Here is a 27792-nt window from a genome sequence, read left to right as displayed (position 1 = left end):
CCACTGCTAAGCCCGTGTATCTCCCCATTCCATGTGCACTAAAATGGCTCCTGGCTGTTAAGGACGATACTGAAATGTGAGCTGCAAACTCTGCAGGGTTTGTTTATTTCCAGGGCAGGGAGAGATGACTATGAAGGTGGCTGAAATCCAAACATTGTGTGTGGTGATTTTTCTGTCTCATCACAGTGTGAATGCAGAGACATATGGGGTATATCTACACTACAAAGTTAATTTGAACTAACAGCTGTTAGTTCAAATTAACTTTCATAAGCGCTACACAGGCAAACTGCTAGTTAGAACTTAATTCGAACTAGCGGAGCACTTAATTCGAACTAGGTAAACCTCATTCCACGAGGAATAACGCCTAGTTCGAATTAACTAGTTCGAATTAAGGGCTGTGTAGCCACTTAATTCGAACTAGTGGGAGGCTAGCCCTCCCCAGCTTTCCCTGGTGGCCACTCTGGGCACAACCAGGGAAACTCTTTTGCCCCCCTCCCGGCCCCGGAACCCTTAAGGGGGACCGATCTGGCTGCGGTGCCCATGCCAGGTGCAAGCCTGCCAGCACCCAGCCCAGCAGACCCTGCACAAGGCATGGCATGAGCCAGCCACCCACTGCCACGCAGCCCTCCGCCTCTTCCCGGGACCAGGCTGGCGGCTCCCAGGAGCCTGCCCGGGGCCGCAAGAGGCAGGCGCCCGCCTGGTCTAGTGCGGAGATCATGGACCTCATCCAGGTTTGGGGGGAGGTGTCCAAGGTCCACGACCTCCACACTAGGCACAGGAAAGTGGCTGTCTAGGGCAGGTTTGCATGAAAATCAAGGTGGTCCAGTGAGACCCCCGACTCTGAGCCCTGAGCTTAGAACATAAGAGCATAAGAACGGCTGTACTGGGTCAGACCAAAGGTCCATCTAGCCCAGTAGCCTGTCTGCCGACAGCACCAACACTAGGTACCCTGGAGGGGATGGACCGAAGACAGTGACCAAGCCATTTGTTTCGTGCCATCCATCTCCAGCCTTCCACAAACAGAGGCCAGGGACACCATTTCTACCCTCTGGCTAATACCACTCCATGGACCCAATCTCCATGAATTTATCTAACTTCTCTTTAAACTCTGCTATAGGTCTAGCCTTCACAACCTCCTGTGGCAAGGAGTTCCACAGGTTGACTATGTGCTTTGTGAGGAAGAACTTTCTTTTATTAGTTTGAAGCCTGCTACCTATTCATTTCATTTGGTGTCCTCTAGTCCTTCTATTATGGGAACTAATGAAGAACTTTTCTTTATGCACCCTCTCCACACTACTCATGATTTTATGGATCTCTATCATATCCCCCTCAGTCTCCTCTTTTCTAAGCTGAAAAGTCCCAGTCTCTTTAGCTTCTCTTCATATGGGACCTGTTCCAAACCCCTGATCATTTTAATTGACCTTTTCAGAACCCTTTCCAAGGCCAAATCATCTTTTCTGGGGTGAGGAGATCACATCTGTACACAGTACTGAAGATGTGGGCGTACCATAGTTTGATACTTCTCCTCCTCCTTCTTCCCCTGGCTTCCCCCTTCCAGCTCCCTCCTCCCAGGTTTCCCCTTCCACTCTTCCACCCTCTCTCACCTCCTTTTCCCAGTCTCCCCAGAGGTTAATTCGCCCCCCCCCCCAGTTTTGTTAAATAAAGAGAGTTTCTATTTTTGAACACACGTGTCCTTTATTTTGTACATCAGGAAGGGGGGCTAGGGAGGGGTAAGTGGAAGGAGGTGAGGGAGGAATGGGGTACGAGCCCCCGATGGGGAGGACTGGGGTGGCTCTGCGGGCTCCTCGGGGTGGAAGCTCTCCTGCAGTCCCCCGATTGACCCCCCCCGGATGGCAGCCTGCGGCAAGTGCATCCGGGCTGATGGCCAAGTGCTGTGCTGTGCCGAGTGTGGGCACTCAGGGCACTCCAAGACAGGACTGCTTTGCTGTCCCTCATCAAGGTAGACAAGCAAGCAGTGAACCCTGAGAACTGTCTGTCTGGGATGGGGGTGGGGTCCCTTTAAGCACAGCCCTCGGCTAGCCTGAGACAGCAGCTCTATGCTCTAAGTCCTAACCTGTTGCCCTGCCGGCACTGCTTCCGGCCAGCCTTAACTTTGGTTCAGGGTCCACTCAATGTAGACATGCTAGTTCAAATTAACAAAATGCTAATTCGAACTAGTTTTTAGGTCTAGATGCACTAGTTCGAATTAGCTTAGTTCGAATTAACTAATTCGAATTAAGTTAGTTCGAATTAGTGCTGTAGTGTAGACATACCCATGTTTATTACAGCCACACACGGTATCCTTGGCATCGACAAACCGTCAAACTGTCATGGCAGATGTGAGCCTGGATATCCGATACAGATCAGACATTCTCAGCCCTTCCAGATCAGGGGAGTTTCTTGTCTGTGCTCCTAACAGCCCTTTAGAGCATCAGAGCTACACACCCCACGAGCTGATGTGAATGATTGGAGCTTGGATCTGGGGTCTCATTGTGGCAACAAAGCATGGAAACATGACTCAAGTCTGATCTCTTGTTCATCTCTGCATTGTGGGAAAAGCCCAGCCAAGACAGCAGGTACCATGTGTCTGCTGCAGGCAGCTCACAGTTCTCTGATGGGCCTTGGGTGACTTTCATGGAATCCCACTAACATCCCCCCCACACACATACACACACCAGTCACTGTGATCATTAGGGATGGTACTGAAATGAGAGCTGCAAACTGCAGAGTTTGACTATTTCTAGGGCAGGAAGAAATGATCAGAAAAGAGACTAACGTCCATACATTGTGTATGAGGATATTCTTAGCACAGACACACAGTCCCCAGGGATTATCCAAGTACCTTTTGTTAATTGCACATTGTCCTTCTTTAGAGACTCTGAAATGGGGAAAAGAAAAGGATTAGACACAGAGACGCGCTGTGAGATACTGAGTACCCTGCAACAACAGGGCCCCACTGCCCCACTCCCAGCTCAAGGCAGGAACCAACAGCCTGGTTAAGAACAGAGCTAATGGTGACTGATACGCACCAACAATACAGGAGCCCTGTTATTGGCAAAGCATCTAACACTGATGGCAAACATAGGACTGGATCCCGATACAGCTCTGACATCCCCAGACCATCTGTTGCAGAGGACTTCCTCTTCTGTATTACTGACAGCCCTTTGGCGCATCAAAGATCAACACCCTAGGTAAAATTAGGGGATGGACGTGCAGACACCTGAGGGGCCCCACCTGTGGGGCTCACACCTGAGAACAAGTGTTGGCAACACAGCACGGAAACATGAGCCACGGTCAGTGAAATGGCCCAGCAGAGACTGTGCTGCAGCAGGCATCTCTCCAAAGCAGCTGACACCCTTCTCCTGCATCAGAGCAATGTGACTGGCACCAGATTACCAATAAAGATGACACCTGCTTTTCCAGCCATGCAGATGAAATCTGTGTTTGCTGCATACAGCTCAGAGCTTGCGCTGGGACCAGGGTGATAAATGTGACTCTGACTTTATCCCATCAGCCTTGAAGAGGACCCCATGCAGAGCCCTGGGCAGCCCTGAGCAAGGCATAGGGGCTGATACTTGGCAGGTGGGATCTGGATTTCAGATGTGGTTGTATCAGAGTTCCCTGTAATTATACGGCTGGCAGAGCCTAATGCCACCGCTAGCTGCAGGGCAGGATTGAGAGTCTCAGGCAAGGCTCTGGGGACAGTGAGCCCAGGACTGGGATAGCAAGGTGCTGCTGGTGGGGGTTGAAGGGAAACAGCAGAGCTGTGTGCACATGGGAATCCCAGCTCAGGGACAGTAGGGGTTTTGCAGGTCAGAATTCAGACACAGAATTGCTGTAGAAGTTTTCCCAGCCCCTCCCTTTATCCCACTGATCCATGAACATTGAATACACTCGGTGTCACTGAGTATGATACTGAAATGTGAGCTGCCAACCCTGCAGTGTGTGAATATTTCCAGAGCAGAGGGAGATGATCACAAAATCCATACATGGGTGTGGGGATTTTCCTTTTGCGTTAGAGCGTGAAACCAGAGACATGTTTACCAGCCATTACCCAGATACCTGATTTCAGCCGCTCAATCTCATTCTCCTTTGACTCTGAAATGGGAAGATAACAGACTGAGATGCAGAATTGCGCTGGGCGAGAGCCTGTGCCCCAAAATGACTATGATTATTTACAGACACCCACATCCAGAGTCCCATCATCAGAGCAGGAACCAGCAGCTTTCACAGCAGTAGGGCAGGCAGTTAGTGCTACGCACCAATCCGCAGGAGCCTTGGCATGGTGTGACGGGTCAGCCAAGCCCCTTTAAAAATGGCGGCCCCCATGCCCAAAGGGAGGTGGTGGGCCTTGGCAGCGGCGGGTCCCAGGGAGCTGAGGGGGCTAACTGCAAGCCACCAAGGTTCAGCTGTGCCCCCTGAGATGGGAGGTCGGAGTGACGACCCAGCCGGCAGCGACCCAGGGCTACCCCAGGAAGACGTGCTGGCACCGGAGCTAGGAGGACCCTCTGAGGAGTGGAGAGAACACAAGAACGACACATTGTGGGGGTGAGAGAAACCCCTGACGGGGAAGAAAGTAGCCCAGAGCAGGGTTTAGAGCCCATGGGTTGGCATGTTGTGGTGGGGGACCATCCCATCAACCACCAGGGAGCGGAGAGCTTGATAAATCCCTCCCCAGGGCTCTGGGCTGGGACCTGGTAGAGAGGGTGGGCCCGGGTCCCCCTTCTCCCAACCGAGCCCCGAGGTACAGCAGGTCCTCATGGCGGACGTGTCGATACGTGACGCGAGGGAGAAAGGGTTCAAGATAATGGTGCGGGGAATGGGCCCTCAACCCCACTGTGGGGAAAGGCAACAGAAAAGTGGGGACACCTCCCCGAACGGGTACAGAGAGGAGCCCCCTTACACATGGGCAAACCATCTAACCATGAGGGCAGATGCGAGTCTGGATCCCAATACAGCTCTGACTTTCTCATCCCGTCTGTCTCAGGGGAATTCCTTGCCCATGATACTATCAGCCCTTGGGAGCATGAAAGCAACACGGTGCATGTAAAATTGGGGGATGGCGACTGGGGCTCACATCTGAGAGCTGGTGTTGACAACAAAGCAGGGAACATGAGCCACGTTCTGTGAAATAGCCCAGCAGAGGCTGCGCTGCAGCAGCATCTCTAGTAAGCAGCTGACCTCCTTTTCCTGCACCAGAGCAATGTGACTGGCACTAGATTGCCAAAGGCAGGTGTGACGTAGTGGAGATGCTGTCTGCTCTGTAACCTGGTGCCCCCCTGCGCTATGATGTGTGATTCCCACTGACTCACCCACATGTTGTGATGTAGTGTCAGTTCCTTGCTGGCTCTGGCTACGGGTAGTGACCAGGGCCCTGTGGGGTCTGTCTGGCCACTCCTCTAGGTCACCCCTCATCAGCAATTCCATGGGCAAGTGCTGGTGCACCCCAGTTCCTTGGATCCCTCCTTGGCCCCCCATTTCAGATGTACCCTAGTTACGGGCACCTTAAGCGGGGTACCATCTATGCCCTTCAGGGTCAGCTGAGTGCCAGGTACCATGTGGTCTGGGGCTACTACCTCGGGCCGGGCCAGGCCAGCGTCACCTCTGCACCCGTGTTCCAGTAGCCCGTCACCTCCCTGCCATCCACCTCCAGGGGCACGAGACACTCGCTCCGCAGGGGCCGCCCTGCCCCCACCCAGTACACCAAGAAATCTGCCTCCACAGGGTCAGATCTCCCAGGGGAGGTGCACTAAGCATCCTTCCCCCCACTCTGAGCTGAGGTTTGTTTGCTGACCCCTGCCTGTGGGCCAGCCTGCCCTTCCCCCCAGCTCCAGCTAGTTCACCCTGGAAAGTCTCAGGTCCTGGGACCTGTCCTGGTGCCTGGTGCACTGAGCCCTCTTGTGGCCTCTTTGCCCACAGCAACGGCAAGTGAGGACATGTGGGCCCTTTTGGGCCGGCTCCACCCGTGCCCTGGCTGTTTCTCTGGGGCGCAGATGCCTGGTCCTTGTCTCTTGAGCTCACTTCATAGGTGATTCTCTCCATTGCTCAGCCGAGAACCAGTCTCTGTGCGATTCCCTTTCTCTCGGTCCTGTACCTCCAATTCCTTCAACCACAGCTCAATGTCCAGCTGCTGTAGCTCTGCTGGGATGGACCCTGCCCTGGATGAACCTCTATTGGCAGAACATGGCCTGGTGGGCACCGCATCTCTCTGGCAGGCTCCAGCCCTCCGTCCGCATCTCATCTGGCAGATGCTCCCACGGGGTGTCTGGCTGCTCTGCGCTGGGACAGGATCCAAGCCCCTGGATGGATCATTCTCTTACAGTCGGGCAAGCAACTGAGCCTTGGTTGCTTTCCCCACAGGCAGGCCCCTCTTTCTGCACAGCCCCACAAGGTCTGCCTTCAGGAGTCGGACGTAGGCCATCTCCCCGCCCATCCCCGGGGTGTAGACTCACCAACTGAGTGCTGTAGTGTCCCACGACTTCCAGGAATTGCTTCGCTCTCTCTCTCCAGCATGTCTGGCTCTTGCAAGCCCCTTCCTTCTACTGTGCCTTGTTCCTTGCTGCTGGAAGCTCCAACCACGGGGTGCAGCGCATCCCACTCCTGACACCATTATAACAGTGCTTCAGGTTTCCCCCGATGCTGCACCCCTGTAGGAGCAGGAACAGACTTCGCCAGCTAGTAGAATCGAGGGTTTATTGCTTCTCCAGGATACAGCAGAGCATAGACATGATGTAGTTACAGGAGTCAGGGCCAGGATGCCTCAGACCCCTTGGGTTAGGGATCCATCACCCCTAGCCCGTCAGCACTCACCTTAGGCTGTTCCCTTCATGTTTCCCAGCCAGCAACTCCCCTTCCCCCTCACACTCGCTTCCTTAGTTCCCCTGCACCCCTCAACCAGTCTGACCAGTTGGGTCTTTGTCCACATGACCTAGTGCTCACAGACAGAGGCCAGTAGGGGTCATCCACAGCCCACAGCCCACAGCCCACAGCATAGAAACCAGCAAGGAACTGACACTACATCACAACATGTGGGCGAGTCAGTGGGAATCACACATCACAGCACAGGGGGGAACTGGGTTACAGAGCAGACAGCACCCCCACTACGTCACAGCAGGTGACACCTGTTTTTCTCACTAGGCATGGGAGCAGATAACTGCATACAGCATCCTGCATACAGTTCAGAGCGCTGCACTGGGACCAGAGTGATTAAAGTGATTTTGGCCCAAAGAGCACAGCAGCCCTGCCCTGTGGAGTGGGGGGTTTAGAATCTGCTCAGCACCAGGTGTGGCTGGAAGCCTTTTTCTAGGGCCTCAACTGGAGAGGTGGGTGAACTTACCAACTGTCCGGTTCAGCTTCTGGCGCTCTGTGGAGAGAAGAGGGAGACCAGTTTGGGTTCAGCATGAGCCATTCTGAGCAGTCACATGTGGCTGGTCCCAGCTCTGGGTCCATCTGTGCAACAGCTGGAACTGAGCTTCCCAGCCAGGGCCAGCAGAGGAGAGTTTGCTCTGCTTGACCAGGGCCCTGAGAGCAGCAGTGTGCTTGGGTACTAGGTGCAGCAGCTTATGCCAGCTGCTGAAATACAAACCCACCCAGACCCCCTGGTTATGGACTCGGGCAGCTCCCCTGAACCACTACCCCGATATCCCAGGCACACTGCTTGGCATGTGGGATCTGGCTTTCAGGAGGTCATCAGAGTTCCCTGTAATTGTATGGCTGGCAGAGCCTAATGCCACCACTAGCTGCAGGGCAGGATTAAGAGTCTCAGGCAAAGCTCTGGGGACAGTGAGCCCAGGGCTGGGATAGCAGGGTGCTGCTGGCGGGGGTTGAAGGGCAACAGCAGAGCTGTGTGTACATGGGAATCCCAGCTCAGGGGCAGTAGGTGTTTTGCAGGTCGGAATTCAGACAGTCACAGAATTGCCGTAGAACTTTCCCCAACTCCTCTCTATATCCCACAGATCCATGTGCATTAAATACACTCTGCATCATTGAGGACGATGGTCAAATGTGAGCTGCCAACACTGAAGTGTGTGAATATTTCCAGGGCAGAGGGAGATGATCACAAAGTGACTGTAGTCCATACACGGGCATGGGGATTCTGCTATCACATGTTTACCAGAGACAGGTTACCCATGTACCTGATTGCAGCTGCTTGAACTCATTCTCCTTTGACTCTGAAATGGCAAGATAACAGACTGAGATGCAGAATCTGGACCGGTGCCCCAGAATGACTACAGTTAGTTACAGACACCCACAGCCAGAGTCCCATCATCAGAGCAGGAGCCAGCAGCTTTCACAGCAGCGGGGCTGGCAGTTAGTGATACGCACCAACACACTGGAGCCCTGGCACTTGCTAACCATCTAAGTGAGTTAACCATGAGTGCAGACGTGGGTCTGGATCCTGACACAGCTCTGACATTCCCAGCCCTTCTGTCTCAGGGGAAATCCCTGTCTGCATTTCTGACAACCCTTTGGGACACCCAGGCTGTTTCCTACAGGTCTAACTAGAGTATGGGTGTACAGACAATTGGGGCTCACATCTGAGATTGGGCCTTGGTGACAAAGCAAGAAAACGTGGGCATTGGCCCAGCAGCACCTGCACTACAGCAGCTGTCTATAGAGAGTGTCTGGCTCCCTTACCTGCTTGGCATTAGATTGGGAAAAGCCAGGTGACACCTGACATTGTATTCACACAGCCCTGAGCTGTTGGTGTTTCTAGATCTGCTCAGCAGCATGTGTGTCCCAGGGGCTCTAATGGGAAGGTGGAGGGACTTACCCAGCCTCTGACGCAGATCTGGGGAGAGAGGAAAAGGAGATCATGATGGTTCAGCAAGGGGAGGTTTGAGAGGCGGGAGGTGGGTTATTCTGTGGTACCTGGGCACTGCCTCTGGTCCTGAGCCTCACAATGGGAGTGGAGCTGCAGGCCATGGCCCTGCCCAATCCATTGTGCCACACGTGGCAGGGTACATGGGTATGGCAGGGGCAGCATTGTGAGCTAGCTGCTCAAGCAGAAGCCTTCTCGGACACCGCCAGAAAGCTGCTTTTAATTGACACCAGGCAAGGTCGAAGATCAGCCACTAAAGAGAGCCCACACATTGCCCCGGGCAGCATCCCCAGGTACTGGCACAGCAGAGAATGAAGGGAGGGAGCATCACACCAGAACATGCATCCCAGAGAGACCTGTCCAGTTAGTCCCATAGAAGACTGTGCTGTACAATCCCTGTGTGGTGCTCATCTGCACAAGTGTGCAACTCTAGGGTCAGTGGTTGGTCAGAGGTGAGCTGGGCCGGATTCTCTGGGGCGTGTGACTCTGGATTTATTGCCCACCCCTAGATACACAGGGTCAGATCCCATTCCAGAGTCTCAGGGGAGCACTGTAGACTGTGGGAGCCATCTGAGTGTGTGTCACTGAACAGACACAGAGCAGAGCTGGGTTTGCAATCTCCATTCCTGTGAGGCTGAGGCTGGGGGAGAAATGGGAAATACAGGCTGGTGGAGTTCAGGGCGGGAATAAAAGTGAGGTCCTTTTTCCATGGGACACTAGGGCTACGTCTACACTGGCATGATTTTCCGAAAATGCTTTTAACGGAAAACTTTTCCGTTAAAAGCATTTTCGGAAAAGTACGTCTAGATTGGCAGGACGCTTTTCTGGAAAAGCACTTTTTGCGGAAAAGCGTCCGTGGCCAATCTAGAAGCGCTTTTCCGCAAAAAAGCCCCGATCGCCATTTTCTCAATATGGGCTTTTTTGCGGAAACCAGTACTATGCTGTCTACACTGGCCCTTTTGCGCAAAAGTTTTTCGGAAAAAGACTTTTGCCCGAACGGGAGCAGCATAGTATTTCTGGAAAAGCACTGATGATTTTACAGTAGATAGTCAGTGCTTTTCCGGAAATTCAAGCGGCCAGTGTAGACAGCTGGCAAGTTTTTCCAGAAAAGCAGATGATTTTGTGGAAAAACTTGCCAGTCTAGACACAGCCTAGTAGTTCCAGGTTTCTCCAGGGCTTGGATAGTGGGGCCTGTGTCTGGGCACTGAGGGATGCCACTAGAACTGTTGGAGGCAGGGAGCTCCTAGATGGGAACAGACACTGTGAACATCAGAACTGACACATAGAACTGACACTGCAGGGAAGACGTTTGTTCTACCCCCTCCTCAGGGGTTGTCTACACAGCCCCTTACATCGGCCTCAACGTGCGCGAGTTGCTGAGCCCACCAAAGTGCTGCTTGGAGACGGCCCAGTGGCAGTGCTGCTGGATCGAACCAGTGGGACCTGATTTCTATTCAGAAAGTCTTCTTCAAATAGGCCTTTATGAAAGCAAACCAGGAACCTTTTAGCTCAGCCCCACAGCATCCACATAGCATGGTTAGAGGAGCAGATTGGCGGGCGTTTCTATGCATGTCCCATAATCTGAGCCATTGGACAGCGCAGAAATAACTGATTCCTGCCAGACAAGATACCATCAATTCATTCATCATGGTTAAGGATGGTACTGAAATCTGGGCTGCTGTGTCCATTACTGCCCAGGGAAGGAGAGAGGATCATGAAGGTGAATCAGTTCATACTTCACACGGGGGATTTTTCTATCATGTTGCAGCTGAATGCGCTGATGGACATCAAGTGGGGGTTTAGCCACTTACCAGATTCAAAGGCCTTTTTCTCCTCATCTGAAATAAGGAAGAGAAAACAGCTGGAGAACAAGAGGCATTTTGTGATGCCGTGTGCCCCAGCATAGCTGTGTTAGGGACAGACACCCACCACCCCTGAGATCAAATTAGCTACAGGCATAAAGGGAAACAAGAAGACCTTTTATAAATACATTAAAAGCAAGAGGAAGACCAAGGACAGGATAGGCCCACTGCTTAGTGAGGAGGGAGAAGCAGTAACAGGAAACTTGGAAATGGCGGAGATGCTCAATGACTTCTTTGTTTCGGTCTTCACCGAGAAGTCTGGAGGTGTGCCTAACGTAGTGAATACAAGCAGAGAGAGGGTAAGTTTAGAAGATAGGATACACAAAGAACAAGTTAAAAATTACTTAGGAAAGTTAGATGTCAGCAAGTCACCAGGTCCTGATGAAATGCATCCCAGGATACTCAAGGAGCTGATAGAGGAGGTATCTGAGCCTTTAGCTATGATCTTTGAAAAATCATGGCAGACAGGGGAGATTCCAGAAGACTGGAAAAGGGCAAATATTGTGCCCATCTATAAAAAGGGGAATAAGAACAACCCAGGAAACTATAGACCGGTCAGTTTAACGTCTGTCCCAGGGAAGATAATGGAGCAGGTAATTAAGGAAATCATATGCAAACACTTGGAAGGTAATAAAGTGATAGGGAATAGCCAGCATGGGTTTGTGAAGAACAAGTCATGCCAAACTAATCTGATAGCTTTCTTTGGTAAGATAACGAGCCTTGTGGATAAGGGAGAAGCGGTGGATGTCATATACCTAGACTTTAGTAAGGCATTTGATACGGTCTCACATGATATTCTTATTGATAAACTAGGCAAATATAACTTAGATAGGGCCACGATAAGGTGGGTGCATAATTGGCTGGATAACCGTAGTCAGAGAGTGGTTGTTAACGGTTCTAAATCCTGCTGGAAAGGGATAACAAGTGGAGTTCCTCAAGGGTCTGTTTTGGGACCCATACTGTTCAATATCTTCATCAATGATGTAGATATTGGGATAGAGAGTACGCTTATTAAGTTTGCAGATGATACCAAACTGGGTGGGGTTGCGACTTCTTTGGAGGATAGGGACATAATTCAGAATGACCTTAGCAAGTTAGAGAAATGGTCGGAGGTAAACAGGATGAGGTTTAATAAAGAGAAATGCAAAGTGCTCCACTTAGGAAGGAACAATCAGTTCCATACATACAAGATGGGAAGCGACTGTCTAGGAAGGAGCATGGCAGAAAGGGATCTAGGGGTCATAGTGGACCACAAGTTGAATATGAGTCAACAGTGTGATGCTGTTGCAAAAAAAGCAAATATGATTCTAGGTTGTATTAACAGGTGTGTTGTAAGCAAAACTCGTGAAGTCATTCTGCCGCTCTACTCTGCACTAGTTAGGCCTCAGCTGGAGTACTGTGTCCAGTTCTGGGCGCCACATTTCAAGAAAGATGTGGAGAAATTGGAAAGGGTACAGAGAAGAGCGACAAGAATGATTAAAGGCCTAGAGAACATGACCTATGAAGCCAGGCTTCATGAACTGGGCTTGTTTAGTTTGGAAAAAAGAAGATTAAGGGGGGACATGATAGTGGCTTTCAAATATCTAAAAGGGTGTCACAAGGAGGAAGGAGAAAATTTGTTCCTCTTGGTTTCTGAGGACAGGACAAGGAGTAATGGGCTTAAAGTACAGCAGGGGAGGTTTAGATTGGACATTAGGAAAAAATTCCTAACTGTCAGGGTGGTCAAATATTGGAATAAATTGCCAAGGGAGGTGGTGGAATCTCCCTCTCTGGAGATATTTAAGAACAGGTTAGATAGACATCTGTCAGGGATGGTGTAGGTGGAGCTTGGTCCTGCCTTGAGGGCAGGGGGCTGGACTCGATGACCTCTCGAGGTCCCTTCCAGTCCTATTATTCTATGATTCTATGACAGGACAGGAAAGAAGCCAGAAGTTCCCTGCTGTAACCCAGTGCCCCTGCCCTTCTCCAGAACCAGCCCCTTCAACCCCCCTTCTCTAACCCAGTGCACCCACCCCTTCCCCAGAGCCACAAAGCCCCAGTGCCTCCTGCTCTACCCAATGTCCTTCCCCTCCCCCAGAGCCAAGTACCCCCCAAACACCCCTGCTCTAACCAAATGCCTCTTCCCTCCTTCACAGTCAGGCAACCCCTGCCCCCCTGATCTAACCCAGTGCCCTTTTCCTCCCCCAGAGCTGGGGACATAATCTAGCAGGGTTGAGGGTAAGGTGGTAACTCCATAGAAGTAGCCAAACCCGCCCCGCAGTTGCACGCTTTTCCCACTAGGTGCTGGGGCGTGTGCTCAGAGCAGCTGTAAACATCTGGGCATGCGGCTCTGAACATTACATTTGACAGGCACGTGCTGCCACCCTGATCCCATTTGCAGGGTGAAATCATGGTCATTTTTAGCCATTTATAAAAGCCGTCCAGCCAGAGATTTAACAAGCGAAATCGAGGACATGACCAAGAAAAACCAGGCGCAGGGTAACCCCACCCAAACTGTTCACTCAGCCGGGACATGCAGGGTCGATGCTTCTGTACCTGCTCAGCACTGTGTGTGGCTGGGAACCTCGCCCACGGGCTGTAACGGGGAGGTGGATGGACTTACCCAGCCTCTGACGCTGTCTCTGCCACTCTGGGGACAGAAGACAAGATCATTAGGGGGTCACTGTGCGTCATGTTGAACACGGGGCTACGGTCTTATTGCAACCTTTGGGTTTACCCAGAGGGAGCTTCCGGGTTCAGGCAGGTGGATGAGCTGTATCGCCACTCAGGCCAGTGCCCCAAAAATGGCAGGGCAGCTGGGGCAATGTGCACAGGGACTTGGGCTGATTGCTCAAGCCAAACCCCTTGGACTCCCTGGCTACATATATGGACAGTCCCTGAGCTGCAGGCCCTGCTACCCCAGCCGTGCTGCCAGGTTTGGGCTCTGGCTGAAGCAGCGTTACTGTGTGTGTCTTTCCCTGAACTGGGAAACTCACTCAAAGCTGCAGGGCAGATGCACCCAGTGAGCCTGGGTCTGAGAACTGGCAGCACGGGCCAGAGAAAGGTCAGAACAACAGACATGGTCCCACTGCAGCTCTTGCACAGAGCCCACAAGTATTCTTGGGAGCAGCACTTGCCCCACTGTTGGTCTCGCATGAAATGAGGGGAAAGAGCCTCACACCAGAGCACGTATCACCTATGGTGTGTATAAACTACATGGCTCCGTCAACGGAGCCATGTAGATTAGTCAGGATCGCAAAGGGAAATGAAGCTGAGATTTATATAATCGCGGCTTCATTTAAATCAAAATGGCCACCACGCTGTGCGGATCAGCTAATTGTCAGCTCAGCGCGGCAGTCTAGACGTGGATCTGCCAACCACAGAACACTTCGTCAGCAGATCCTTTATGCCTTGTGAAACGAGGTTTACAGGATCTACTGACGAAGGGTTCTGTGGTCGGCACATCCTCTCTAGGCTACGGCGCTGAGTCAACAATCAGCTGATTGGCACAGCGCTGTGGCCATTTTGATTTAAATGAAGCTGTGATTATTTAAATCGCAGATTCATTTCCCTTTTTCGTGTATACTAATCTACATGGCTCCGTCGATGGAGCTATGTAGTTTAGACGTACCCCTGCAGAGAAGCCTCAGATGGTCTATTTCTGTGCCAGGCAATCCCCGTGTGATGTCATTTGCATGCATGGGTGTCTCTGGGCTCAGTGGTTGGCAGGAGTTTATCTGGAGAAGGGCTCTGTGGGCCTGAGTGGCCCTGGATTTCTTGCCCACCCCTCCACTCCTAGTGGAAAAAAGTGGCTGATGGGCTCCTGAGAGTGCACAGAACAGAGCCCTTACAGAGCAGGGGAGGCTCTGTTCATTCAAAGCCCAGGCCTAGCGTAGAAGGGGGAAATCAGGGCAGGACAGAGGAGCTGAGGGCTGGGCTAGCAGGGAAGCTGTGGGTGGGGACTGAGGGATGGAACAGAGCTGAGACTGGAGGAGGAAGCCTGGGGCTGGGCTAGCTGGGGACTGCAGGCAGTGACTCCAGGCAGTGCAGGAATTCACCATGCAGAGCCCTCCATACCACAAAGCAAGGCACAGCAGCTGATGCTTGGCAGGTGGGTTCTAGCTTTCGCAGGGCCTGTGGCTGCCTCAGAGTTCCCTGCAGTTGTACGGCTGGCAGAGCCTAATGCCACCGGTAGCTGCATGACAGAATTGAGAGTCTCCAGCAGGTTTCTGGGGACAGTGACTGCAGGGCTGGGATAGCAGGGTGCTGCTGGTGGAGGCTGAAGGGCAACAGCAGAGCTGTGTGCACATGGGAATCCCAGCTCAGGGACAGTCCCAGAATTTCTGTAGAAGTTGTCCCAGCCCCTCGCTATACCCCAATGATCCATGTGCACTAAATACACTCTGAACCATTGAGGTTGATACTGAACTGTGAGCTGCCAACCCTGCAGTGTGTGAATATTTCTAGGGCAGAGGGATATGATCACAAAGTGTCTTCGGTCCATACTTTAGGTGTGGGGATTCTGCTATCACATTCAGGCGTGAAAGCAGAGACAGGTTATCCAGGTACCTGACTTCAGCCGCTCGATCTCATTCTCCTTTGACTCTGAAATGGGGAAGATAACAGACTGAGATGCAGAATCGTGCTGTGAGGCCCTGTGCCCCAAATTGACCATAGTTAGTTACAGACACCCATAGCCAGAGTCCCATCATCAGAGCAGGAGTCAGCAGACTTCTAGGAGCGGGGCTGGCAGTTAGTGGTATGCACCAACACACTGGTGCCGTGGGATGGGCAAACCATCTAACCATGATGCAGGGGCAGATGAGAGTGCCAGGGGGCCCAGGGCAGCGCCGCGGGGCCCCAGGCAGCACAATTTTGCGGGGTCCCCCCTTTTGACACGGCGCATGCTCGGGGCTTCTGCAAGCATGGGATCCGGGCCAGCCGCCTGGCTCGCCCTGCCCCAAATCCGCCACTGCCATGATGGACGATGTGGGTCTGGATCCCGATACAGCTCTAACATTCCCTGCCCTCTCTCAGGGTGAAATCTTTGTCTGCATTTCTGACAGCCCTTTGGGGCATCCATGATCCGTCCCACAGGTTTAAGTAGAGGATGGGGGAGCAGACGATTGGGGCGCACATCTCAGATCGGGCCATGGTGACAAAGCAGGGAAACATGAGCCATGTAGCAGTGGCCCAGCAGAACCTTCACTGCAGCAGCCACCTATAGAAAGTGTCTGGCTCCCTTCCCTGCATCAGAACAACATGCTGAGCATTAGATAGTGAGGTCCAGATGACACCTGACTGTATCCACACAGCCCTGCGCTGTAGGTGTTTCTAGATCTACTCGGCATCATGTGTGACCTGGAGCCTCTGCGCAGGGACTCTAAAGGGGAGGTGGATGGACTTACCCAGCTTCTGACGCAGATCTGGGGAGAGAGGAAAAGGAGACCATGATGGTTCAGCAAGGGGAGGTTTGAGAGGCGGGAGGTGGGTTATTCCAATCTGTGGTACCTGGGCACTGCCTCTGGTCCTGAGCCTCACAATGGGAGCGGAGCTGCAGGCAATGGCCCTGCCCAATCCATTGTGCCACACGTGGCAGAGTACGTGGGTGTAGCAGGGGCAGCGCTGTGGGCTGGCTGCTCAAGCAGAAGCCTTCTCGGATACCCTGTGCAGCTACTCAGATGGCGACTCTGAGCTGCATCCCTGCATCTACTACCAGGGCACCAATTCACACAGAGCCAGCTCCCAGCTGCAGTGTAGATGTATGTAAGGGGCTCAGCCCCACAAGCTCCTTTTAATGAACAACAGGCAAGGTCCAAGATCAGCCCCTAAATGGAGCCCACATGTTGCCCTCGGGCAGCCTCCCCAGGTGCTGGCATGGCAGGGAATGAAGGGTGGGAGCATCACACCAGAACATGCATCCCAGGGAGAGATGCCTGCCCTGCTGCAGCCTGTCACCCAGCCTCAGGTCTCCTAGTTCTGTGACATGAAATACCTCTGGGGTGCCGATTTGGACAAGGGTGTAGCTGTATGGTCAATGGATGACAGGAGCTCAGTCCTGGGGAAACGGCTTTGTGGGATATGTGTGGGGAGGTCTAGGTTGGATATTCAGAAAAACTATTTCCCTAGGAGGGTGGTGAAGCTCTGAGATTGGTTCCTTAGGGAGATGGTGGAATCTCCATCCTGTGAGATTTTTAAGTCTCAGCTTGACAAAGCCCTGGCTGGGATGATTGAGTTGGTGTTGGTATTGCTTTGGGCAGGGGCTGGACTCAATGACTCCTGAGGTCTCTTCCAGCCCTAGGCATGGGCAGTGTTTCTCCTGCAGGCTCAGTTCTCCCCCAGAATTGTGGCACATATCTGTGTGTGAGGTGACTCTGAGTGGGGGACACAGTTCAGAGCCCTGGGCAGCCCTGAGCAAGAGGAATCAGCTGAGGCCTCGTAGGTGAGGTCTGGGCTTTCAGGGAGCCCCTCACTGCCTTCAGGTTCCCTGCAATTGTACGGCTGGCAGGTGTTCAGTGTGACCACTGGCTGCAGGGCAGGACATGGGGTGCTCAGCACAGCTCTGCAGCTGGAGGGACCAGGGCTGAGATAGCAGGTGCTGCTGGGAGTTGTGAGGGGAACTGGCAGAGCTGTGTGTATTGGGGAGCACAGCATGGGAATAGCAGGGATTTTGCAGGTCAGAACTGAGCTGTAGCAACACAATGGCAGGGAAGGAGTTTGCCCAGAGCCTCATCGAGTCCCACTAACCCCTGTGCACAGCAGCCACTCTGGTCATTAGGGATGGTATTGAAATGGGAGCTGCAAACTCTGCAGGGTTTGACAATTTCCAGGGTGGGAGAAATGACCAGAAAGGTGACTGAGGTCCATACACTGCGCATGGTGATTTTCTTAGCACACACACACAGTCCCCAGGGATTAGCCAAGTACCTGTTGTTAACTGCTCATTTGCCTTCCTTTGAGAATCTGAAATAGGGAAGAGAAAAAGGTTAAGGCACAGAGATGCGCTGTCAGATGCTGGGTGCCCCATAACTACTGGGCTCCAATGCCACACTCTCAGCCCCACGGCAGGGGCCAGCAGCCAGGATGAGAGCAGAGCTGATGGTGACTGACAGACACCAACAATGCAGGAGCCCTGGGACTGGCAAAGCTTCCAACACTGATGGCAGACATGGGTCTGGATCCCAGTACAGCTCTGACATCCACAGCTCGTCTGTCTCAGGGGAATTCCTCGTCCGTGTTACTGACAGCCCTTCGGCGCATCAGAGCTCCACACTCAGGTACAATTAAGGGGCTGGACGTGCAGATGACTGGGTCTCACATCTGAGAGCTGGTGTTGACAATAGAGCAAGGAAACATGGCCTACATTTTGTGAAACGGCCCAGCAGAGCCTGTGCTGCAGCAGGCATCTCTTGAAAGCGGCTGACCCCCTTCTCCTGCAGCAGAGCAATGTGACTGGTACTAGACTGCCAAAGGCCGGTGACACCTGCATTTCTAAACAGGCATGAGAGCAGGTATCACAGCGCACAGCTCTTAGCGCTGGGCTGACTCTAGTGTGGTTCTGATTTCAACCCAAACAGCACATCAGCCCTGCCCAGGGAGTGGGGGTTTCAGAGTCTGCTCAGTACCAGGTGTGGCTGGGAGCCGTTGTCTAGGGCCTCAATTAGAGGAGCATGAACTTACCAACTGCCCGGTTCTGACTCTGGCTCTCTGTGGAGAGAAGAGGGAGACCAGTTTGGGTTCAGCATGAGCCATTCCGAGCATCACATGTGGCTGGTCCCAGCTCTGGGTCCATCTATGCTGCAGCTGGGAGTGAGCTTCCCAGCCTGGGCCGGCACAGGAGAGTTCACTCCCCTTGCTCAGGGCTGGAGAGCAGCCGTGTGGCTGGGTACCAAGTGCAGCAGCTTGTGCCAGCTGTTGAAATACAAACCCACCCAGATCCCCTGGGGATGGACTTGGGCAGCTCCCCTGAGCCACTTCCCCGATATCCCAGCCACATGGCTATATTAGTGCCCTGGCTCCAGCAGAGCTAGCCTGTGTCTGGCTCCCCCAGCTGGGAAGCTTGTTCTCAGCTGCAGGAGAGACGCTCCCAATGACCAGGAGTCTCAGAACTGACAGGACACATCAGAGAATTCTCTTATTAATGATCAAATACAGGGTCCCAGATCAACACTTAGGCACAAATAGCACCACGGGAGCCCCTCCCCCACATACTATCACTTAAAATAGGATATGGAGTGTCACACCAGAACATGTATCCCAAAGGGAGAGGCCTGCCGAAAGACACCCGGTCACCTGCCTCAGGCCTCCCGTTTCTGTGTCGTGCAATCCCCTTGTGATGTCTATCTGCAGAAATGTGTAACTCTAGGGTCAGTGATTGGCAGGAGCTGAGCTGGGCAGGGCTCCCTGGGTCGTGTGACTGGATTTACCAGATACACAGTGTCAGAGCCCATCCTGAGGTCTCAGGGGAACACTGTGGGCTGAATGTGTGTCACTGAACAGACACAGAGCAGAATTGGTTTACAATCTCATGTTTGACAGGTTGGATATCCTAGCCACACTGCTTGGCAGGTGGGATCTGGCTTCCAGGGAGCCTGTGGATGCCTCAGAGTTCCCTGCAGTTGTACTGCTGGCAGAGCCTAATGTAACCGTTAGCTGCAGGGCAGGATTGAGGGTCTTGGGCAGGTCTCTGGGGACAGTGAGCCCAGGTCTGGGATAGCAGGGTGCTGCTGGTGGGGCTTGAAGGAAAACAGCAGAGCTGTGTGCACATGGGAATCCCAGCTCAGGGACAGAAGGGAGTTTGCAGGTCAGAATTCAGACAGTCACAGAATTGCTGTGGAAGTTTCCCCAGCCCCTCCCTATATCCCACTTATCCATGGGTATTAAATACACTCGGCGTCATTGAGGATGATACTGAAATGTGAGCTGCCAGCTCTGCAGTGTGTGAATATTTCCAGGGCAAAGGGAGATGATCATGAAGTGACTGCAGTGCATACATGGGTGTAGGGATTTTGCTATTGTGTTAGAGTGTGAAAACACAGAGACATGTTTACTAGCCATTATCCAGGTACCTGATTTCAGCTGCTCGATCTCATTCTTCTGAGACTCTGAAATGGGGAAGATAAGAGACTGAGATGCAGAATCACGCTGGGTGAGGCCCTGTGCCCCAGAATGACCCTGGTTAGTTACAGACACCCACAGTCAGAATCCCGTCATCAGAGCAAGAGCCAGCAGCTTTCCCAGCAGTGGAGCAGGCACTTAGTGATATGCACCGACATGCAGGAGCCCTGGCATTGGCAAACCAGCTAACCATGAGGGCAGATGTGAGTTTGGATCCCACTACAGCTCTGACACTCTCATCCCACCTGTCTCAGGGGAAATCCTTCCCATGTTACTATCAGCCCTTGGGAGCATGAAAGCAACACAATGCATGTAAAACTTGGGGATGGCAACTGAGCTCACATCTGAGAGCTGGTGTTGGCAACAAAGCAGGGAACATGAGCCACATTTTGTGAAATGGCCCAGTAGAGGCTGCGCTGCAGCATCATCTCTAGAAAGCAGCTGACCCCTTTGTCCTGAAGCAGAGCAATGTGACTGGCACCAGTCTGCTAAAGGCAAGTGACACCTGCTTTTCTAACCAGGTGTGAGAGCGGATAACTGCGTACAGCATTCTGCACACAGCTCAGAGAGCTGCACTCACACCAGGGTGATTAATGTGACTCTGATTTTGCCCCACACAGCACATCAGCCCTTCCCTGTGGAGTGGGGGTTTCAGAATCTGCTCAACACTGGGTGTAGCTGGGAGTATTTGTCCAGGACCTCAACTGGAGAGGTGGGTGAACTTACTAACTGTCCGGTTCAGCTTCTGGCTCTCTGTGGAGAGAAGAGGGAGACCAGTTTGGATTCAGCATGAGCCATTCTGAGCAGTCACAGGTGGCTGGGCCCAGCTCTGGGTCCATCTGTGTGACAGCTGGGAGCTAGCTTCCCAGCTGGGGCCAGCAGAAGAAAATTTGCTTTGCTTAACCAGGGTCCTGAGAGCAGCAGTGTGCTTGGGTACTAGGTGCAGCAGCTTGTGCCAGCTGCTGAAATACAAACTCACCCAGACGCCCTGGCTATGGACTCAGGCAGCTCCCCTGAGCCACTGCCCCTGGTATTTCAGTCACACTGCTTGGCAGGTGGGATCTGGCTTTAAGGGAGCCTGTGGCTGCTTCGGAGTTCCCTAAAGTTGTATGGATTGCAGAGCCTAGCGGCAGGGCAGGACTAAGAGTTTCCAACAGGGTTCTGGGGACAGTGAGTGCAGGGCTGGGATAGCAGGGTGCTGCTGGTGGGGGTTGAAGGGAACAGCAGAGCTGTGTGCACATGGGAATCCCAGCTCAGGGGCAGTAGGGGTTTTTCAGGTCAGAATTCAGACAGTCACAGAATTGCTGTAGAAGTTTTCTCAGCCCCTCACTATACTTCACTGATCCATGTGTATTAAATACACTCAGCGCCATTGAGGATGATACTGAAATGTGAGCTGCCAAACTCTGCAGTGTGTGAACATTTCAGGGCAGAGGGAGATGATCACAAAGTGACTGCAGTCCATGCATGGGTGTGGGGATTCTGCTATCACATTAAGGCGTGAAAGCAGAGACAAGTTTACTAGCCATTATCTATGTACCTGATTCCAGCCGCTGGATTTCATTCTCCTTTGACACTGAAATGGGGAAGATAACAGACTGAGATGCAGAATTGCGCTGGGTGCGGTCCTGTGCCCCAGTATGACCCTGGTTAGTTACAGACACCCACAGCTGTAGGCCCATCATTAGAGCAGGAGCCAGCAGCTTTCCGAGCAGTGGGGCTGACAGGTAGTGATATACACCAACCCGCAGGAGCCCTGTCACTTGCAAACCATCTAACCGTGAGGGCAGACATGGATCTGGATCCTGATACAGCTCTGACATTCCCAGCCCTTCTGTCTCAGGCAAAATCCTTGTCTGCATTTCTAACAGCCCTTTGGGGTGCCCATGCTCTGTCCTACAGGGCTAACTAGGGCTAACTCTGTCCTACAGGGCTAACAATTGGGGCTCACATCTCAGACTGGGCCTTCGTGGCAAAGCAAAGAAATGTGAGCCATGTTCTAGAATTGGCCCAGTACTTGAGCTGCAGCAGCCACCTATAGAAAGTGTCTGGCTCCCTTCCCTGCATCCGAACAATGTGCTTGGCATCGGATTGGGAAAGGCCAGGTGACACCTGACTGTATCCACACAGGAGAGCAAATAACCCTGAGTCTGCTGCAGGGAGCTCATAGCGCTGCGCTGGGACCGGGGTGACTCTAGTGTGACTCTGATTTCATCCCAACCTGCTCACTCAGCCCTGCCCTGCGCTGTTGATGTTTCTAGATTCGCTCAGCATCATGTGTGACTGGGAGCCTCTGCCCAGGAGCTCTAATGGGGAGGTGGATGGACTTACCCAGCTTCTGACTGAGTTCCTGGCATTCTGGGGAGAGAGGAAAGGGAGACCATGATGGTTCAGCAAGGGGAGGTTTGAGAGGCCAGAGGTGGGTTATTCCAATCTGTGGAACCTGGGCACTGCCTCTGGTCCTGAGTCTCACAATGTGAGTGGAGTTGCAGACAGTGAGTCTGCCCAGTCCATTGTGCCACACATGGCAGAGTATGTGGGTGTGGCAGGGGCAGCGCTGTGGGCTGGCTGCTCAATCAGAAGCCTTCTCAGACACCCTGTGCAGCTACTCAGATGGCAACTCTGAACTGCATCCCTGCTGCTCTGGCCACTTTGCTACCAGGGCACCAACTCACGCAGAGCCAGTGGGTGTCTGGCTTCCAAAGCTAGGAAGCTCGCTCCCAGCTACAGTGTAGACACATGCAAGGTGCTCAGCCCAAAAAAGGCGCTTTTAGTGAACAACAGGCAAGGTCCAAGATCAGCCCCTAAACAGAGCCCACACATTGCCCAGGGGCAGCATCCCCAGGTGCTGGCATGGCAGGGTATGAAGGGAGGGAGCATCACACCAGAACATGCATCCCAGAGAGAGATGCCTGCCCTGCTGCAGCCTGTCACCCCGCCTCAGGCCTCCTAGTTCTGTGACATGCAATCCCTCTGGGGTGCTGATTTGGACAAGTGTGTAGCTGTGTGTGCAATGAAAGAAAGGAGCTCTGCTCTGCGGAAAGGGCTTTATGAGATGTGGAGTGCAGGTCTAGGTTGGATATTATGACAAATGATTTCTCTAGGAGGGTGGGGAAGCACTGGGCTGGGTTCCCTAAGGAGGGGGTGGAATCTCCATCCCTGGAGGATTTTAAGTCTCGGCTTGACAAAGCCCTGGCTGGGATGATTTAGTTGGGGTTGGTCCTGCCTTGGGAGGGGGCTGGACTCAATGACTCCTGAGGTCTCTTCCAGCCCTGGGCATGGGCAGTGTTTCTCCCACTGGGGCCCCCGGGAGGCTCAATTCTCTCATAGCACCGTGGTATGTGGCTGTGTGTGAGGTGACTTGAGGTGGGGGACACAGTTCAGAGCCCTGGGTAGCTCTGAGCAAGAGTAGCAGGTGAGGCCTGGTAGGTGAGGTCTGGGCTTTCAGGGGGCCCCTCGCTGCCTTCAGGTTCCCTGCAATTGTACGGCTGGCAGGTGCTCAGTGTGACCACTGTCTGCAGGGCAGGACATGGGGTGACCTGCCCAGCTCTGCAGCTGGATGGACCAGGCCTCAGATAGCAGAGGGCTGCTGGGGGCTCTGAGGGGAACTAGCAGAGCTGTGTATGTGGCAGCTCAGCATGGGAATAGCAGGGATTTTGCAGGTCAGAACTGAGCCGTAGCAACACAATGGCAGGGAAGGAGTTTGCCCAGAGCCTCATCGAATCCCACTAACCCCTGTGCACAACAGTCACTGGTCATTAGGAATGATACTGAAACGGGACCTGCAAACCCTGCAGGGTTTCACTGTTTCCAGGTCGGGAGAAATGACCAGAAAGATGACTGACACCCAGACATTGTGCATGGTCATTTTCTTAGCACAGATGTACAGTTCTCAGGGAGTATCCGAGTACCTGCTGTTAACTTCTCATTGTCTTTCATTTGGGACTCTGAAATTGGGAAGAGAAAAGGGTTAGAGACAGAGATGCACTGTGAGATCTTCTTTACTCCGTAACAGATGGATTCCACTGCCATACTGCCAGCCCCACAGCAGGGGTCAGGAGCTTTGATAAAAGCAGAGCTGATGGTGACTGACACACAAATGTTCAGAAGTCCTGGGATTGGCAAAGAATCTAACATTGAGGACAGACGTGTCTAGATCCATCTACAGCTCTGACATCCACAGCTCGTCTGTAGCATGAGAATTCCTTGTCTGTGTTACTTAACAGCCCTTTGGAGCATCAGAGCTGCACATCCCAGGGCTGTGTCTACACTGGCACCCTTTTCCGGAAAAGGGATGCAGATTAGCCAAGTCGGAATTGCAAATGCAGCGGGGATTTAAATTTTCCCCGCTGCATTTGCATGAACATGGCTGCCGCTTTTTTCCGGTTCGGGGCTTTGCCAGAAAAAAGCGCCAGTCTAGGCAGGGATCTTTCGGAAAATAAAGCCTTTTGTGGAAGATCCCTTATTCCTCTTAAAATCAAGGGTGTGGATATGGGATGGACATGCAGATAATGGGGCTCAGACCTGGGATCTGTCCTTGTCCTACAGCATGGAAATCTGAGTTACATTTGAAGAGTGGCCCAGTAGAGCCTGTACTGACACACTTATCGGAAGAAAGCGGCTGCCCCCTTCTCCTGCATCAGCACAAGGTGGGTGGTGCTCAGTTGCCAAAGGCCAGGTGCCCCCGTCTATCTAACTGGACGTGAGCGTAGGTAACCAGTGCCTGCGGCACACAGCTCCCAGTGCTGCCGTGGGCCTGGGCTGATTAATGTGACTCTGACTTCAGCTCAAACTGTTCCCTGAGCCCAGCCCTGCAGTGTTGGTGCTTCTGGATCTGTTCAGAGCGGAGTGCGACTGGGAGCCTCTATCTGGGGCTGTGGTGGGGAGGGGGATGGACTTACCAAAATTCTCCTGCAGCTCACAGCACTCTGGGGAGGGAAGCAGAGGAGAGAATCGTGGAGTCAGTGAGAGTCATTCCAAGCACAGTGCCAAGGCTCTGTTCAAACCTCTGCCTGCAGACACAGACTTGCTCTGCTGGAGCCAATGCTCTGAAAAAACAGGGCAGCCGGGGAGCAGCTGGAGGAAGCTGATCCATCACAGTCGAACCTGGTCTGTGAGGCACATACTTGACTGGCCACAATTAGCCACTATCCCTGCTACCCCACTAGCACTAATATTTAAATACCCCCCCTCCCTGAAACCCAGCTAGTGTGTGTCTGGCTACACGAATGAGGCAGCACCTACCAGCCTGCCTTGTAGATATGACCAGTGATCCAGGACTCTCAGAACCGACAGGGTAGGTCACACAAAACTGGTTAATAGGCAGCAGACAAGTGACAGATTAGCCAATACACAGAGCCCACAAATGGCCCTAGGGGGCAGCACCCTCTGAACCCTCCACTTATGGGAATGAGGGAAGGGAGCATCACTCCTGAATATGTGCCATAGAGAGAGGCCTGCCCAGCTGCAGCCCATCACCCTGCCCCAGGCCTCTTATTTCTGTGCCGTGCAACCCCTATGGTGCACTGATTTGCACAAGTGTGTAACTCCCGGGTCAGTGGTTAGCTGTAGAAGGACTCTATGGAGCTGGGCAGCTCTGGATTCACAGCTCACCCCAAAATACAAGGGCTCAGGTCTTGTCCCAGGTCACTGTGGGTTGGGGATCCTATCTAAATGTAGCTCACTGAGCAGATACCAAGTGGATTGGTATTGGGAATCTTCCTACATTTGTGGGCAGGGGGAGGGCAGAGTGGCGGGGAGAGAGCAGGGTTGGGAAGTACAGGGCCAGGGTCGCAGGCACGTAGTGAGTCAGGAACGATGGGCAAGAGCAGCGCCATGGGTAACCCAGGGCTTGGAGTGTGGGCTTCTGGGCATAAGAGGCACCTCAGAGCTGCGTGCAAGGCAGGAGGCCCAGCACTGGGACAGCAGATATTTTACATCAGAACTGAAATGTATCCACAGAATTGCAGGGAGGAAGTTTGCTCAGCCCCTGGCTCAGGGCTTGTCTAAGCAGTGTCATATTTGGGCGTATGGGGGTGTGATTTGCCATACACCCCAAAGCTCTGCTCTGCACCTCAAAAAGAGACCGACATAGGGTCAGTGGGGCTGTTCCAAGCTCTGAGTAAGTCTATGACACAGCTGGGAGGGGGCTTTCCAGCCTGGGTAGCCAGGCATGTGCTGGCTCTGCTTGAGATAATGAACTGAAAGTAACAGGATAGCAAGAGTAGCACATACAGCAGCTTGTGCCAGTTGCTTAAGTACCAACTCTTGGACCCTCTGGGTATTTACCCTGCCCTGGAACCCACCCACACGACTATCGATAGCGCCCTGCTACGTTAGTGCTCTGGCTCCAGCAGCACTAGCCTGTGTCTGGCTCCTTGGGCTGAGAACGTCCCTCCCAGCTGCAGGGCAGATGCACCCAAAGAGGCACTGGTCTCAGAACTGACAGCACAGGTCAGACAACACTGTTGTTAGGCCCAGATCAGCCACTAACCAGAGCCCACAGATTGCCCCAGGCGCAGCACCCCGAGGTATGGCCCTGCTGGGAATGAGGGCAGGAAGCATCCCACCGGGACATGTATCCCACAGACAAAGGCCTGTGCTGCTGCAGCCTGTCACTCAGCCTCAGGCCTCCTGTTTCTGTGCCATGCAATCCTTGTGTGACGCTGATCTGCACAAGGGTGTAGCTCTAGGGTCACTAGCAGGCAGGTGTTTACCTGGAGAAGGGCTCTGTGGGCTCTGTGGGCTGGATTTACTGCCCATCCTTGGAATGGTGGGTCTGGACCTGTCTCTGCTGCCATGGGAAAACTGGGTTGTGGGCGCTGTTAGAACACTCCTCACTGAGCTCGCACAGAACCCCGGAGGGTTTGGAGTCCGTGTTAATTTGAGACTCAAGCTAATGTGGCGGGTGATGCCAGGTAGGAGTTGGGGGGCGGGAGAGAGAACTGGACAGGACTGTGGAGCTCAGGGCTGGGGTAGCAGTGTGGTAGTGGGCTGGGAACGAGGACACTGGGATTGTTCTGGGGAGCCCAAGGCTGGGATAGTGGGGGATTGCACCTGGAGAGTGAGAGACACAACCAGAGCTGCGTGCACACAGGGAGCTCAGAATTTGGACTCTGCCACACAGGGGAGTGGACGGGGAGCCCTTGAAATCAGGGAGAACTCTGGGTAAAGGCAGTGGGGGCAGGGACTCAGATCCTTTCGCTAGCCCATTTCACTGGGTAGTGTAGTGTAGGAATAGGTTTTTAACCCACTGTAATAGCCAGTAGCCCTTTGATATAGCAGTAGGCCCTTAAGCTATAGTCTCTGGCTAAGCTTTCTAGAGGTCTGCTGTTCAGTTGGCTTAAGACCCAGCTATAGCCTTGATTTCAGTAGGAAACAGGATGAGCATAAATAGCAACCCTGCAGCTACATCTAGGTTGCATCCCTTTTTCGTAAAAGGGATGCAAATTAGACATATCGCAATTGGTAATGAAGCAGGGATTTAAATCTCCCCCGCTTCATTAGCATAAAATGGCTGCCGCTTTTTTTTGGCTCTGAGCTTTGCCAGAAAAAAGCGCCGGTCTAGACGTGGCTCTTTCAGAAAATAAAGCTTTTTCCGAAAGATCCTTTATCCCTTATTTTAAGAAGGATAAGGGATCTTTCGGAAATGAAAAAGGGATGCAATCTAGACGTAGCCTGCCTGTTTACCCTAAAGGAAAGAGCCAAAGCAGCACAACGTTAGGGAGGGAGCCATAACTGAATTGTCATGTCATAAGTTTCACACACCGATGCAAGGCCAAAGCCCTGGAAGGGGCCTCAGAATCTGGGTCATTGTTCTAAGAAAGAAACAACAGCCGCCTTCTCAAGGCCAACCATGAATTGTTGCTAAGGAATTACAGCTAGCGCCCCCCTTTCACAAGCCCAACTTACCAAATCTATCAGCGGTTTACTTTAAGTAATTGCTTGCTGCCTTTCTCATTTTGTTTTGCTGTTTGCTCTGTACCCCTAGACAAGCACCCATGGACCATACCT

The 27792-nt window shown here is 52.8% G+C and overlaps 1 pseudogene across 1 annotated transcript in view; it reads right to left on the bottom strand.

Annotated features, from left to right (window-relative positions):
• Window positions 1-27792, bottom strand: part of LOC149523349 (butyrophilin subfamily 2 member A1-like) — a 55627-nt pseudogene that overhangs the window by 6160 nt on the left and 21675 nt on the right. The window contains exons 9-25 of the transcript XR_016347162.1: window positions 24681-24707; window positions 23691-23726; window positions 22111-22137; window positions 21320-21355; window positions 20506-20532; window positions 19731-19766; window positions 18343-18369; window positions 17590-17625; window positions 16071-16088; window positions 15232-15267; window positions 13286-13312; window positions 10633-10659; window positions 8774-8791; window positions 8136-8171; window positions 7337-7363; window positions 4063-4098; window positions 2843-2878 (exon numbers count right to left, since the gene is read on the bottom strand). The product of XR_016347162.1 is annotated as a butyrophilin subfamily 2 member A1-like (transcript). The remainder of the gene's footprint in view (window positions 1-2842; window positions 2879-4062; window positions 4099-7336; window positions 7364-8135; window positions 8172-8773; window positions 8792-10632; window positions 10660-13285; window positions 13313-15231; window positions 15268-16070; window positions 16089-17589; window positions 17626-18342; window positions 18370-19730; window positions 19767-20505; window positions 20533-21319; window positions 21356-22110; window positions 22138-23690; window positions 23727-24680; window positions 24708-27792) is intronic.

This window comes from Pelodiscus sinensis, chromosome 18, assembly GCF_052426305.1.
Source record: "Pelodiscus sinensis isolate ZL-2025 chromosome 18, ASM5242630v1, whole genome shotgun sequence".
NCBI classification, from domain to species: Eukaryota; Metazoa; Chordata; order Testudines; family Trionychidae; genus Pelodiscus; species Pelodiscus sinensis.
The sequence above is the reverse complement of the archived record's forward strand: the minus strand, read 5'-3'. Positions and strand labels throughout refer to the sequence as shown.